Genomic DNA, 12,587 nt, shown 5'->3' with positions numbered 1-12,587 from the left:
GCTAACTTTGACATCTGCCAATTACAGCACTTAGAAACAGCACGGGTGCTATAAAAATAATATTATTATTAAAATCCCTTGGCTTTCTTCTCCAGTGCCGCGGATGTGGGGTGGCTGCTCTACTCTGTAAAAACATTGTAACTTGGGACCTATAATAGTGAACAGTCATTCCTTATCTTAATTAAACTGTACCGAGGTAATAACCTAAAATGTAATTTTCTCTTAAATAATAAGCGTGTGGTTACACCTTTATTAGTACATTTCTTTAGAGTAAAATATTTTATAGTGGCACGTTTATTTTTAGTAGCATTGTGTGTATAAATTGCATTATCCTTGTTTCAGCTTTATAGCAAAGCTGAGGCATTTTTATTATATAATTTCATATATATAATACAACACTGTCCTACATAGGACTATGCTCAGTACAAACAGTATTAATTCACTTGAAGAGAGCAGTGCATGTTGACACATAAATAACGAGTAGAGGCACCTAATGAATTGGTTTGGTTAACCTGGACCCTACGGAGAGTTTCCCCATTCCGGAATGCAGGTAGAATAGATCCATGCAGGTCCTCAGCTGTCTGTGCGCTCTCTGTATTTCTCCTTGTGTTTTGCGCACTAGGTAATTGCCCTCCCGGTTGCCCCTGGGAACATAGAAATCGTACCCGGGTGGATTAACAATACTACCTTGAAACCGAGCTTGAAACAGTGGAAGAATGGGGTACCGAGTGTGAAGTCACACCTGGCACAGGCATGTCTCAAACACAAGCAGACATTCAAACTGGATGTCCCCTTTATGCAGTTTATACATCAACTCACATGCCTGAGCCACCGTAAACAACTATGCAAGACGCACATTTTCGCCGCGTGCGCCAGTGGCATGACGCAAAATGGCGGGGCCGTCGTGCGGGTTGTGGTGAGGGCCCCCTTATACTTCCTTATTCAACTGATATTCATAGGCCTTGGGCTAAATATGGGGAGGAGGGGATGAAGACTGAAGCTGTGGCGTAGTCAGTGTTTCATTTGCCCCGAGGAAAGGAAGCAAATAAATACCTCTCTGGTCTCCTTCTGAACTGTGAAATGCAGCAATAACTAGGGTTCAGGGGACCTTGCAGGCTGTTGGCCCTGATGCCACAACACCTGCTGCACTAATGGATGCTCCGCCCTGAAGGGTGGTGGTTTCCTGCGCCGCAGGCGCCTCTTGTTACTCCATGATTACTGTCCCTTACACTCTACCAAGCACATCCCTCTTCTGTATGGAACCAGGCGCCCTCAGAAGGAGGACTTGCTGCTTATTGAGTGCTGCGTGGTGACGCGGGCCTTGTTGATCTCTGTATCCATAGTGACGGCGTTATGGTTACAGCAAGTCCTTGCCCATGTGTTGATGCCAAGGCGAAATCCCTTTGGCTTTCTTTTCCAGTGCCGTCTCCACTCCAGCAGTTCATTTTCACTGACAGTGCAAGAGCGAATGCAAAAAACAGACGGGCTAAACGAGAACTCCGATCCTTTTGAATGCGTAATTCCACGGTGTGCTAGTGCAAAAAGATCAAATTCCGGGCGAGTTTACTGTCCGTGGCTACAGAAGGCTAATAGCTCGATTTTCAGTTTTTTGGAAGACAGATATTTTTTAAGAGAAATCCCATGCAGCTACGACATCTGCCACACCAAAGTGCAGTGGACACTGAGCCACAAATAGTGCCAGATCCATCATAAGGGTTTATCTCCGTGAAAGTATGACATGAGTGGCAGACATTCAATTAGAGGCAAGCATAGTGCCCTTCGTTAATGTGCTGGGTAACACCCCAGTCATTTTATGAAGACTATATGGTTAGCGCTGATAAAGCACCACCACTTTCAGGCTACATCTTGAGGGCCCACATTTACCGGCGGAATTACGACCAGAAGAGAAATACATTGGTGGATTTTTCACTGGAGTGCTTCGCCAAAATGTGTCCCACTATGCCAGTTTCAAACATTTTTGGGTGCAATTCTTCCCTATTTGTTGGACACGTTCCAGTGTAAGAGCGTTATCAAGGCATCAGCACAGCAACTCAACATTGTGGTGACTGATTTCAGGGTACATGTGTTCACCAGCCTGAATGTAGTGATCCGGAGGAATGAACAGTGACTAAGGCCATGAAGCAGCTTGGAAGTGTCCTGGCTTCCTGCAAAACTAAGAGAACGAGATTGAGGAAAGACCATGGGTCAGTGAATCCAGAGGTGGTCTGAGAGTTCCTAACCACAAAGGGACAAGAAAAGAATCAATTTGAGACTATGGTGGCATACAGTGACTTTGATTGTCCATGATCTTGAAAGGGATTTGACAGGAGTATGGTACCCAACTGTAGACTTAAGAGACTATTTGATAGAAGAGGTCATAGATACGCTGTATATGTTGTGTTAAAAACACTTTATTTAGATAACAGTATACAGAAAGAAAATAAACAATATATGCAAAATACATTCTCTTGCAATATGTGGAAACATTAAGGGGCATATTTATACTCCGTTTGCGCCGAATTTGCGTCGTTTTTTTCGACGCAAATTAGACGCAAAACTAACTCCATATTTATACTTTGGCGTTAGACGCGTCTAGCGCCAAAGTATGAGGAATGAGCGTCATTTTTTTGCGTGAACGCCTTCCTTGCGTTAATGAGATGCAAGGTAGGCGTTCCCGTCTAAAAAAATGACTGCGACGCAAATGCGTCGTATTTATAGTCCCGGGCAAAAATCACGCCCGGGAGTGGGCGGGGCAAAAAACCCCGCATTTGCGCCTCTTTTTAACGCCTTGGTCAGGGCAGGCGTTAAGGGAACTGTGGGCTCAAAATGAGCTCACAGCTGCCCTCCCATGCCCCCAGGGACCCCCCCTGCCACCCTTGCCCACCCCAGGAGGACACCCAAGGATGGAGGGACCCATCCCAGGGACATTCAGGTAAGTTCAGGTAAGTATAATTTGTTTTTATTTTTTTTTATTTTTTTTGGCATAGGGGGGCCTGATTTGTGCCCCCCTACATGCCACAATGCCCAATGACCATGCCCAGGGGACATAAGTCCCCTGGGCATGGCCATTGGGCAAGGGGGCATGACTCCTGTCTTTACTAAGACAGGAGTCATGTAAATGGCGTCTGGGCATCGTTAAAAATGGCGCAAATCGGGTGGAGGCGATTTTTTTGCCTCTACCTGACTTGCCCCATTTTAAGACACCCTAACGCCATTTTCCCCAACGCCGGCGCTGCCTGGTGTACGTGGTTTTTTTTCCACGCACACCAGGCAGCGCCGGTCTGCTAGCGCCGGCTAACGCCATTCAATAAATACGGCGCCCGCATGGCGCTTCAGAATGGCGTTAGCCGGCGCTAATCTTTTTGGCGCAAAACTGCGATAGCGCAGTTTTGCGTCAAAAAGTATAAATATGGCCCTAAATTAAATACTTAAAGCCGTTATAGTTTTATGGGGAAAAGGGAAGGAAGGGAAGAGAACATTTAGTACGTACAAAGATTATCACATATATGAGAGAATTTAGTCCTCATAAATTGTAAGAAAAAAATGTGCATAATAGTGCAAAGATATATTTTGTAAAATACAAAGGACAAAAGATTGCATTCCTGGGGTAGGAAGTTTTCAGATAAGGTACAACTGGTAGAATAAACATATTTCTCTGTATGATTAAGAAATTACTTCAACTGTGACCGTAGCAATTGCACAATTTGAGAGGCAGAATATTGATACAAATAAGTACTATCTAACTTATGATGTAAACAAATACTATCCCACCATAGCTTAGATGAGAATTTCCAGTTAAAAGCAATTTGTTGAAATGCAATTGGTAGAACAATTGTCTAGTAATTTGTATTCAGGTAAGGAAGGAACAAAAAGGATTAGACTAGGTACCCCAAAACAATGGATAATGTTGAAAGAGTGTTTTATGTGAAAATTATTTCTAATTTGAGACCAAACTTTATGCCAAAAGGAAAGTGTGTCCGGAAATGTAAATAACATGTATAAAATCACTATTGGGTGATTGCAAGACCGACATTTGAAGGAAGTATTCATTGAGAATGTGGAGCATTGTGTAGGCATAAAGTATAGCCTATGATAGAATTAAAACATGGATTGTGTAATACTAGCTGTACTACAAATTGTATAAAGACACAATCAAACCTTATTCCAAAAAGGAATTTGCCAGTGGACATCAAGGTCTTGTTCCCAAATGAGTACAATTTTAGCCTTGGTTCTAGCATTCACTGAAATTGATATAATTTTACATATAGCAGAAGCCCTATGACAGACAGTAAGTAATTTGGTTAATTCAAATGTGTGAGGAATAGTAATGGGAGTATGTTGCAAAATAAAATAAGCATCTAAGGCAGCATTAATAAGTAATAAAAAGCAGAAACACAGAAAGACTGAGAAAAATTGAAAATATATCTAAACCGAGGGAAGGAGAAAGAAGCATCAATTAAAAAAATTGTGTAATCCACTGTATACGAGGAATGCCAAACAACTGGTCTGTTATCAATCTTAATAGGCTTGTTGTGCCATATACACATATTATAGAGGGTGTTATGTCTTGAGGAACGAGCGTAGTTTTGATCAGTGAAATAGGATGTCAAAAAGGGAAGAAGTTAGAAGTGAAGATTTTGAGGAAAAAGATAACAGTTGTTTTGGAGAAAAGGGATAGATGAAAGCTCTCTCTACATCTAACCATGAGATGGAGAGGGTTGAAGGTGAATCAGAAATCAAGACAGAAGCTTGACGTAACCCAAAAGCTCTATGTTAGCTATAGAAATCTGGGAAGTTTGTTCCCCATTCTAGTTTTGATTTTTGTAAAGATGATAGAGAATTTATTAAAAATGTAGTAAGTATGGAATTAATTCTTTTAAAAATTGTCTTGGGAAGATAGAGCACTAGAGGAAATATCATAATTTTAATTGAGTCTAAACGTCCTCACCATTATAGAAAATAGTGGATTTCAAGAAGAAAGTAAGGATTCAATTTTAGTGAAAAGATCCTTAAAATTAATCATAATGAAGTCTTGTATTGATTTAGTGAACCACATACGTAAAACATTTAATTTAAGAAGATGCAGCCCATTGAAAACCAGTTTCTTTAAAGGATTGTTTGAAAGTATATTTATTAAGTGGAAGAATTTCGGTTTTATCTTAATTAATTTTATAGCCTGAAATCTTAGAGAATAAATTTATTTAACAAAGGAGTACAGGTATGGAGGTTTCTGGATGAGAGATGAAAAGAAGAACTGCATCTGCATTGGCTGTCAATTTTAATTGATAAGCACCAAACTGAAAAATAGATATAGATGAAGCAGAACAAATGAAGGAAAGGAAAGGTTCAAGAGCTAGAATTATTAAAGGGGAAACAGGGCAGCCTTGTTGCACACTGCGATGAACGGGAAAGCACGGAGAAACCTTCCCATTAACAAGAACAGACACACATAGGGAGTGATAGAGAAGGGAGATTAAAGCTATTATTTTAGGTTCAAATCCATGCCAAACTAAATATTTTAACATAAAATATCAGTTTATCCTGTCAAATGCTTTCTCTGCATCTATTGTAATTGCAGCAAGAAAAAGTTTTAGAAGAGGAGATTTACTAAGTATTTGAGAAATAATCTAGCATTATCTGACTCTATTCTTCCTTTAATGAAATCAGATTGTTCTTTTCCAATGAGATGAGGAAACAATTATTCTAATCGGAGTGCTAATAGTTTAGCAAAAATCTTATAGTCTACATTCACTAGTAAAAATAAGTCTTTCGCTTTTACAGTGTGAGGGGTGTTTGCCATCTTTGTGAATAAGACAAATTGTAGCTTCCTGAAATGTGCCAGATGTAGAACTAGAATTTATAAAATAACGAAAAAGGAGTAACAGGTAGGGAAGAATAATGTTAAAGTGTAAAAAGAACTCAACAGTAAAGCAATCTGGCCCTGGCCGTTTCCCTATTTTTAGTGAACTTAATGCTTGGGCAACTTTATCACAGTCAATATTATTTTCCAAAGAATCAAAGTTCAGATGGGAAGGAATCGAGTAGGGGGTCTGCTGCTGGTAATCATCTATATGAGATTAATCGTTTGGACTTTAAGGAGTATAAAGAGTTTTTAGAAGTTAACAAATTCATTTAAGATATCTTAATGATTCGTCATTGGCACACCTTGAAAAGAAAATAATGAGTAGATTTTCGTAATTGTTTCTTCACCTTTAGGTAATTAGCTAATAGTTTGCCAACTTTATTCTTCCCATCGTAATATTGAGCATTACTTTGAACTAAAATAGATGAGGCATAATTTGTGGAAATAGAATTGAAATGCAATTTGGCCTTAAGCAGAGCTTGAAGATCAGCATTTTATTTAGAATAATAATAATTTTGTTCTGAAGTTGTTATTGAAGATAATAATGTTGAATATTCATTGATACAATCTTTCTTCTTTTTTTGCAACGCGGTGTATGAGAAAGCACGGGCCACTGCTTTAAAAGTATCCGATAATACAGGAGGAGAGATAGATGAATAGTCATTGAATAGGAAACATTTGGAGGTAAGAGACATAAAGGAGGAAGAAAATTGTACATCTATTAACAGCAAATTGTTAAATCTACATCTATGATTATCACATGTGAGATTACCAAGTCCAAATCTATGTTGACCATTGCATGATCAGAAAGTATCATGGGGCTAATAACTGATTGTACAATGGATTGTTAGAATGGTTTAGAGAAAAAAATGTAGTCTAATCTTGTGAGTATACCATGAGAAGCAGAGTAGAAAGAATAATCTTGTGAAGTGGGATTAGAGATTCGCCAAGAATCAACTAGACCATTTTGGGTAATAGTGGATTGAAACTGTTTATGCATTTTATGTGGTAGAAAATGTACCGGGCATTGACTAAGCAAAAATGGACCCATGATTTCTTTACAATCACCCCCTAGAATAAAGTACAATTCTTGATATTGCATATATTTTTTCACTAATGTGGGCCAAAAAGTGTAATCCGGTTGGGTTAGAGCATAAATATTTAAAACAGTGAATGGTAGTTTGTCAATTAATACATTGAGAACAATCCATTAACCCTCATCATCTTTTTCTTGTGATAGTACTGACATATTGTAGGGCATATTTACAAGAAAGTTGTGCATCATAGATGATGTGCCACTTTTCTTGCGCCCCCCTGACCGGCACCTAACAACACCATGGTTGCACAGTATTTACAATACGGTGCACTTTGGAGGTCGTTAGCACAATAGCGTCAACATTTTTGACATTATGGTGGCTTTTTGCTACACTGACGTCAAAAATGTTGATGCTGGTGCAGCAAAGCACAAGCAGGCCCATTGAATATAATGGGTGCGTCATTTTAACTCCTCCTCTGAGTAGGTGTTAAATATGACAGAAAAAATGGTGCAGTGCGATGTTGTAAACTTCACTGCCCCATTTTTTCAGGCCTCCCTGTGCTGGAACGCCCTCTTGCATTCATTGGCCCATATTTATACTCTGCGTGCGCCAGATTTGTGTCATTTATTTTGGCACAAATTCGGCGCAAACGTAACTCTATAATTATACTTTGGCGCTAGACCTGTCTAGTGCCAAAGCTATGGAGTTTGAGTCATTTTTTGTACGTGAAAACCTACCTTGCACTAATGACATGCAAGGTAGGCGTTCCCGTCCAAAAAATGACTCTAAGGCATGTGCGCCTTATTTATGCTCCGGCGTCAAAATAATGCACAGGACGAGGCGGGCTTTAAAGCATGGCGCCCAGGCAGATTTGCGCCGTTTTTTAACGCCTGGGTAAAGGCAGGCGTTAAGGGACCTGTGGGCTCATTTCCATGGTGGGAGACCATGGAAGCAGCCCTTCCCTGCACCCAGGGACACCCCCTGCCACCCGCGCCCACCCCTGGAAGACACTCATGGATGGGGGAACCCATCCATGGTGAGTGTAGTTAAGTGCAGGTAAGTATAATTTTATTTTTTTATTAAGTGGCATAGGGGGGCCTAACTTGGGCCCCCCTGCATGCCACTTTGCCCAATGGCCATGCCCAGGGGACAGAAGTACCCTGGGCATGGCCATTGGGCAGGGGGGCATGACTCCTGTCTCTGCTAAGACAGAAGTCATTTCCATGGGGGTTGTGCGTCGAAAAATGGTGCTAGTCAGGTTAGAGCCAATATTTTTGACTCTAACCTGACTTGCACCATTCTTTGGCGCACAACCCCCAGTCTTCCCTTCGCTGCCCGGTTACCATCATTTATTTTGACGCTAACCAGGCCGCAGTGCCGGCTAACGTCATTCCATAAATAAGGCGCCCGGCTGGTGCGTTGGAATGGCATTAGTGGCGGTAAACATTTTGACGCAAATATGCGCTAGCGCTGATTTGCGTAAAAAAGTATAAATATGGGCCATTATGTCTGACGCAGGTTTTTTTTAAAGTGGCGCAATGTAAGCATTTACCTCACGGCTTGGGATTTGTTTGTAGATGTAGAAAGAAGAGTACCCAATCTTTGTGCTCTCTGTATATTGAGAAGCATGGCGGACGAAAAATCCAACAGTTTTAGAGAAAGGACTCAAAAAATGTGACAGGATTATTTCCTTCTATGTCTTCTGGAAGACCATATATACAGAGATAGTACCCTTGTTTCTATTTTTCATGTCTTTGGAATGTTTCTTTAACTGGAGAACTTCCTTTTCCAAATTTGAAGTGTTGCTGGTTTTGTCATGTAACTCAACAACTTGTTGCTCCATCAGGGATCGATGCGTTTCTGAGAGACCATTGTTCATCGTGGTGTTAGGTGCATTATTAGTCTCTTCTACTGAGGGATGTAAGTCTCAGATTTCTTCCATTGAAATCTCCATTGATATAGGAGAAGGAGTTTTTTCTGGTAAAGGAGGATCTTGTTTTAATCTTTTGTTTGTAGAAGAAGGTGACTTAGCCTTAACAGATGAGAGAGGCACAGATGAAGAAAGAGGAGTAACTGAATGTGCCATACCATGAGGAGATTGCACTTTATCTGTCATAAGTCTGTTAGAGGTATCTATGCTGGAATAAGTTGTTGAGTGAATCTTAGATGTAGTCAAAATATGCATTTTCTTCATTCTTTCCAATAACATGAAAGACACAGAGTAGAAGTCAAAGTAAGATATATATCTAAAACAGTGCACATATATCTCTTGTAATATTGACCTTAGAACAAATGTGCCTTATAACAAGGGTCCAGCAGGAAGTGTATTAGCGAGGTCACAAACATTAGGAACCAAACATGTAATAATTTATAAGGAGACCTACATTTGCATTTTAATGAAGTAGTCTTGAAAGAAATTACATCAGAGCTTGTATATGAATATTAGTAGCTAGCCAGAGAATGTGGAATTTGCATCTTAAAACTTTAAAATTTTGAAAACAGAGGGGCAAGCAAATCCATTTTTGTAAGAAACGCACTCAAAACAAAGCACTTCAGTTCTGTGCAGTGGGAAGTCTTGAGAATGGATCCAAAATGACAGACGTGACCAATGCAGCAGCTGCGTCTCTAAAATAAATTGAAAATAAAGCATCACCTGGTACCAAAATGCAACCAAGATGTGCCCCAGACAAACCAAAGTATCAGGGGAGCATTTTGCCTCAATAAATCTTCCTATTTCACATCTAAAGAAGTGTTAAAGGTCCGACTGTGGCAAAGTCCCAGGATCAGGTGGCTGTTAGAAATGGGGTTTCTGATTGGCAAGGGTATGCACCTAAGCCAGGCAGAACCCACCCACTCTAGTCAGGGCAAGGGAGTTACACGTCCAAGATAACCTCTGCTCATCCCCTTATTAGCTTGGCACGAGCAGTCAGGCCTAACCCGGAAGCAAGGTGTAAAGCCCTTGCACAACACACACAACACACGTGACGCAATAAATACACTGCAAAGGGAACACAATACCAAGTTATATAAAAAGAATCTGTATTGTAGACAACAGCATTAGACCAAACATAACATGTCAGTAATACCCTGCTACCCAAGCGGCTGTCAGAACATTACATAATACTGTTACTCTGCAGAGTTCAGCAGTAGTCACATATAGCACACAGGTTATTCATTATTCTGCAACCTAACCGGTAGTCAGGAAAACATTACTACAGGAATGCACTTGTCATAAACCCATCATAAATCCTCATACCAGGAACATTAGGAAGTACATATGGCAAGTCACCAAGAAAGCATACTAGCATAAATGCATGGGACATCATAAGCATGCCACTAAGCATGTATGTAGCAGGAACATCAACAACCACAGGGCAAGCCCTGCACAAAACATGTATCACCTTAAGTGCTTAGATCTCTGACCCATGCAGTCTATATGTAGGGACTTGCGCTACTACGCTTGTTGTACCGGGGGAGATGATATCTCTCACACCCGGTTTTCCACGGGAGCCCCTGCGCTCTGATCCTTAAGAGGGGAGGGGCACAGACCGGCTCTTCGCGGGACGGAGCCCCTGTTTTGGCCTCCATCCGTCCCGTAGAATAGTGTCCCCACGAGTGAAGGCCCCCGCGGACCCCCAAAATATACCTGGCGCACGGGGGAGAGAAAAGAAGGATTCGCTCCCATCCAGGGAGGCGATCCTACCCCTTGCACAGGGGCTGCCTCTCCACCTGGGCCACAACTCCACAGAGCCCACGGGCTCTGGAACTATCCTCCAGCATTGCCGCCAGGCCAAGCTACATGGACTGCTGGCAGGGGCGTGGAACCAGCAGACGGCTCCTCGAAAGAGGGCAGCTTGATCCCCTCTGCCAGAGATGCAGTGTCCCGGAACGTGTCAGTAACGTTCAGCCACCCTGCCCGATAGGCAGGCAACTTTTCTTTCTTCCCTGGCCACGATGGTGATCGTGCAAGAACAGGAGCTGATTTGTGCCCCGGGGCACCTTTCAGGACGCTGCGTCCCTGGAGGCACCACCAGGAGCATGCAGGCTCCAACCTTTGTCATTCTTGTGCCCTGGGGGCACGTGGAGGTACGTGGTCAAAACGCACTGAGGAATCCCGGGTCACAGCGGTGATTGCTTCCCTTGGCAACCCTGGTGGAGTGCACATAAGGCACCCGGGCCACAGCAGGCAGCACGCTCCTCCCGCACCACAGAATAAGCAGCGGAGCGCTCTCGGGCCCATCACAGATCCTTAGACAAGGCACTCTGCAGGTGCATTGGCAAATAACGAGGAGTGTTCCTTGGGGGTTGGAAACCCAGTTTCAGAGGACAGGGGTCACAGCATCCAGCCTCTGGTGGACACAAGGGGACACAGGGTGGCAAGGCCCAGCAACAGGCCAGCACAAGTGGGATGCAGTCAGTCGCAGTTCCTTTTAGTGACCTAGCAGGTCACAGGTCAGCACAACAGCAGCAGTCCATGGCGGTCCCTGGTGAGTCCTTCCAGCAGCATTTTGTGTCCAGTTACAAGTATGTTTCTTGTGTGTTTTAATGGGGAAAAATCTCCTGTACTCATAAACAGTTTTGCAAAGCATTTTCAATGAGGGGAAGGGGGTTTCAACCAGTTACAACTGGTTCTGGGACTGTCCCCTCTCTCCTCCAGCACAGGTCCAAACATCAGTTTGGGGGATAATGACCCTTTTGTGTGAGGCCCAGGCACAGCCTTTACAGATGCATGTGTGCCCCGCCTCCCCCTTCTACCATTCAAAATGCAGATGCATCTCTGTGACACCTCCACCCTCCCTGTGTACAGGCTGTCTGAAAAGTATGCACAAAGCCCAACTGTCACTCTGCCCAGACATAGACTGGAGTCAAGCTGAAAAACACCAGAGTCATAAGCACAGAGAAACGCTCAATTTCTAGAAGTGGCATTTCTGTAATGATATTAAAAAAATCACCTATACCAGTAAGCAGCATTTTCCCTACCATTACAACCATACCAAACATGCCTACACTTCCCCTCATGAATCAGACAATACTCCCTAGACATAAGGCAGTGCATTTCCAATGCAATCCTATGAGAATTCAGCACTCACAGCAGTGAGAAACAAAATAGGCTGTTTGTCACTACCAGGACTGGCCAAGCTACTAGGCACATGTCCTTCCTTCTTCATATATAGCACCCTGCCCATAGGGCTAGCTAGGGCCTACCTTAGGGGTGACGTATATGCAGTAAGAGGGGAGTTCTGGGCCTGGCTAGTAGACTTAGATGCCAGGTCCCTGTGGCAGCAAACTGTATACTCAGGTCCTGCGCTAGCTGGCCTGAGACTGGTTTGAAAGGCTACTTCAGTGGGTGGCACAAGCAGCGCTGCAGGCCCACCAGTAGGATTTAATTTACAGGCCGTGGGTATAGGGCTACCACTGTACGAGGGACTTATAGGTAAACTAAATGTGCCAGTCAGGGATAAGCCAACCATATCATGCACTTTAGTATTGATTAGCAGTGATAAAGTGCCCAGAGTCATAATGTCAGCCAAAAAGGGTCAGAAAAATTAGGAGGAGAAGGCAAAAAGTTTGGGGAATGAATCTGCAGAAAGGGCCAGGTCCAACAGAGGCCATCTTAGGTGGCTCTGAAGCCACACCATGTGTGCTGTATATGTTGAGATATCTTTGTTACCTTGTTCCCTACCCCA

General features: G+C 42.7%; 1 long non-coding RNA gene across 1 annotated transcript in view; it reads left to right on the top strand.

Moving 5' to 3' along the window:
* The window catches only part of LOC138258642 (uncharacterized), an 80,708-nt gene that overhangs the window by 29,813 nt on the left and 38,308 nt on the right, over positions 1-12,587 (top strand). Inside the window, exon 2 of the long non-coding RNA XR_011198474.1 lies at positions 6,468-6,547. This is a non-coding gene — a long non-coding RNA (uncharacterized lncRNA). The remainder of the gene's footprint in view (positions 1-6,467; positions 6,548-12,587) is intronic.

The sequence above is a fragment of the Pleurodeles waltl genome, chromosome 9 (assembly GCF_031143425.1).
Source record: "Pleurodeles waltl isolate 20211129_DDA chromosome 9, aPleWal1.hap1.20221129, whole genome shotgun sequence".
Taxonomy (NCBI): Eukaryota; Metazoa; Chordata; class Amphibia; order Caudata; family Salamandridae; genus Pleurodeles; species Pleurodeles waltl.
The sequence above is the reverse complement of the archived record's forward strand: the minus strand, read 5'-3'. Positions and strand labels throughout refer to the sequence as shown.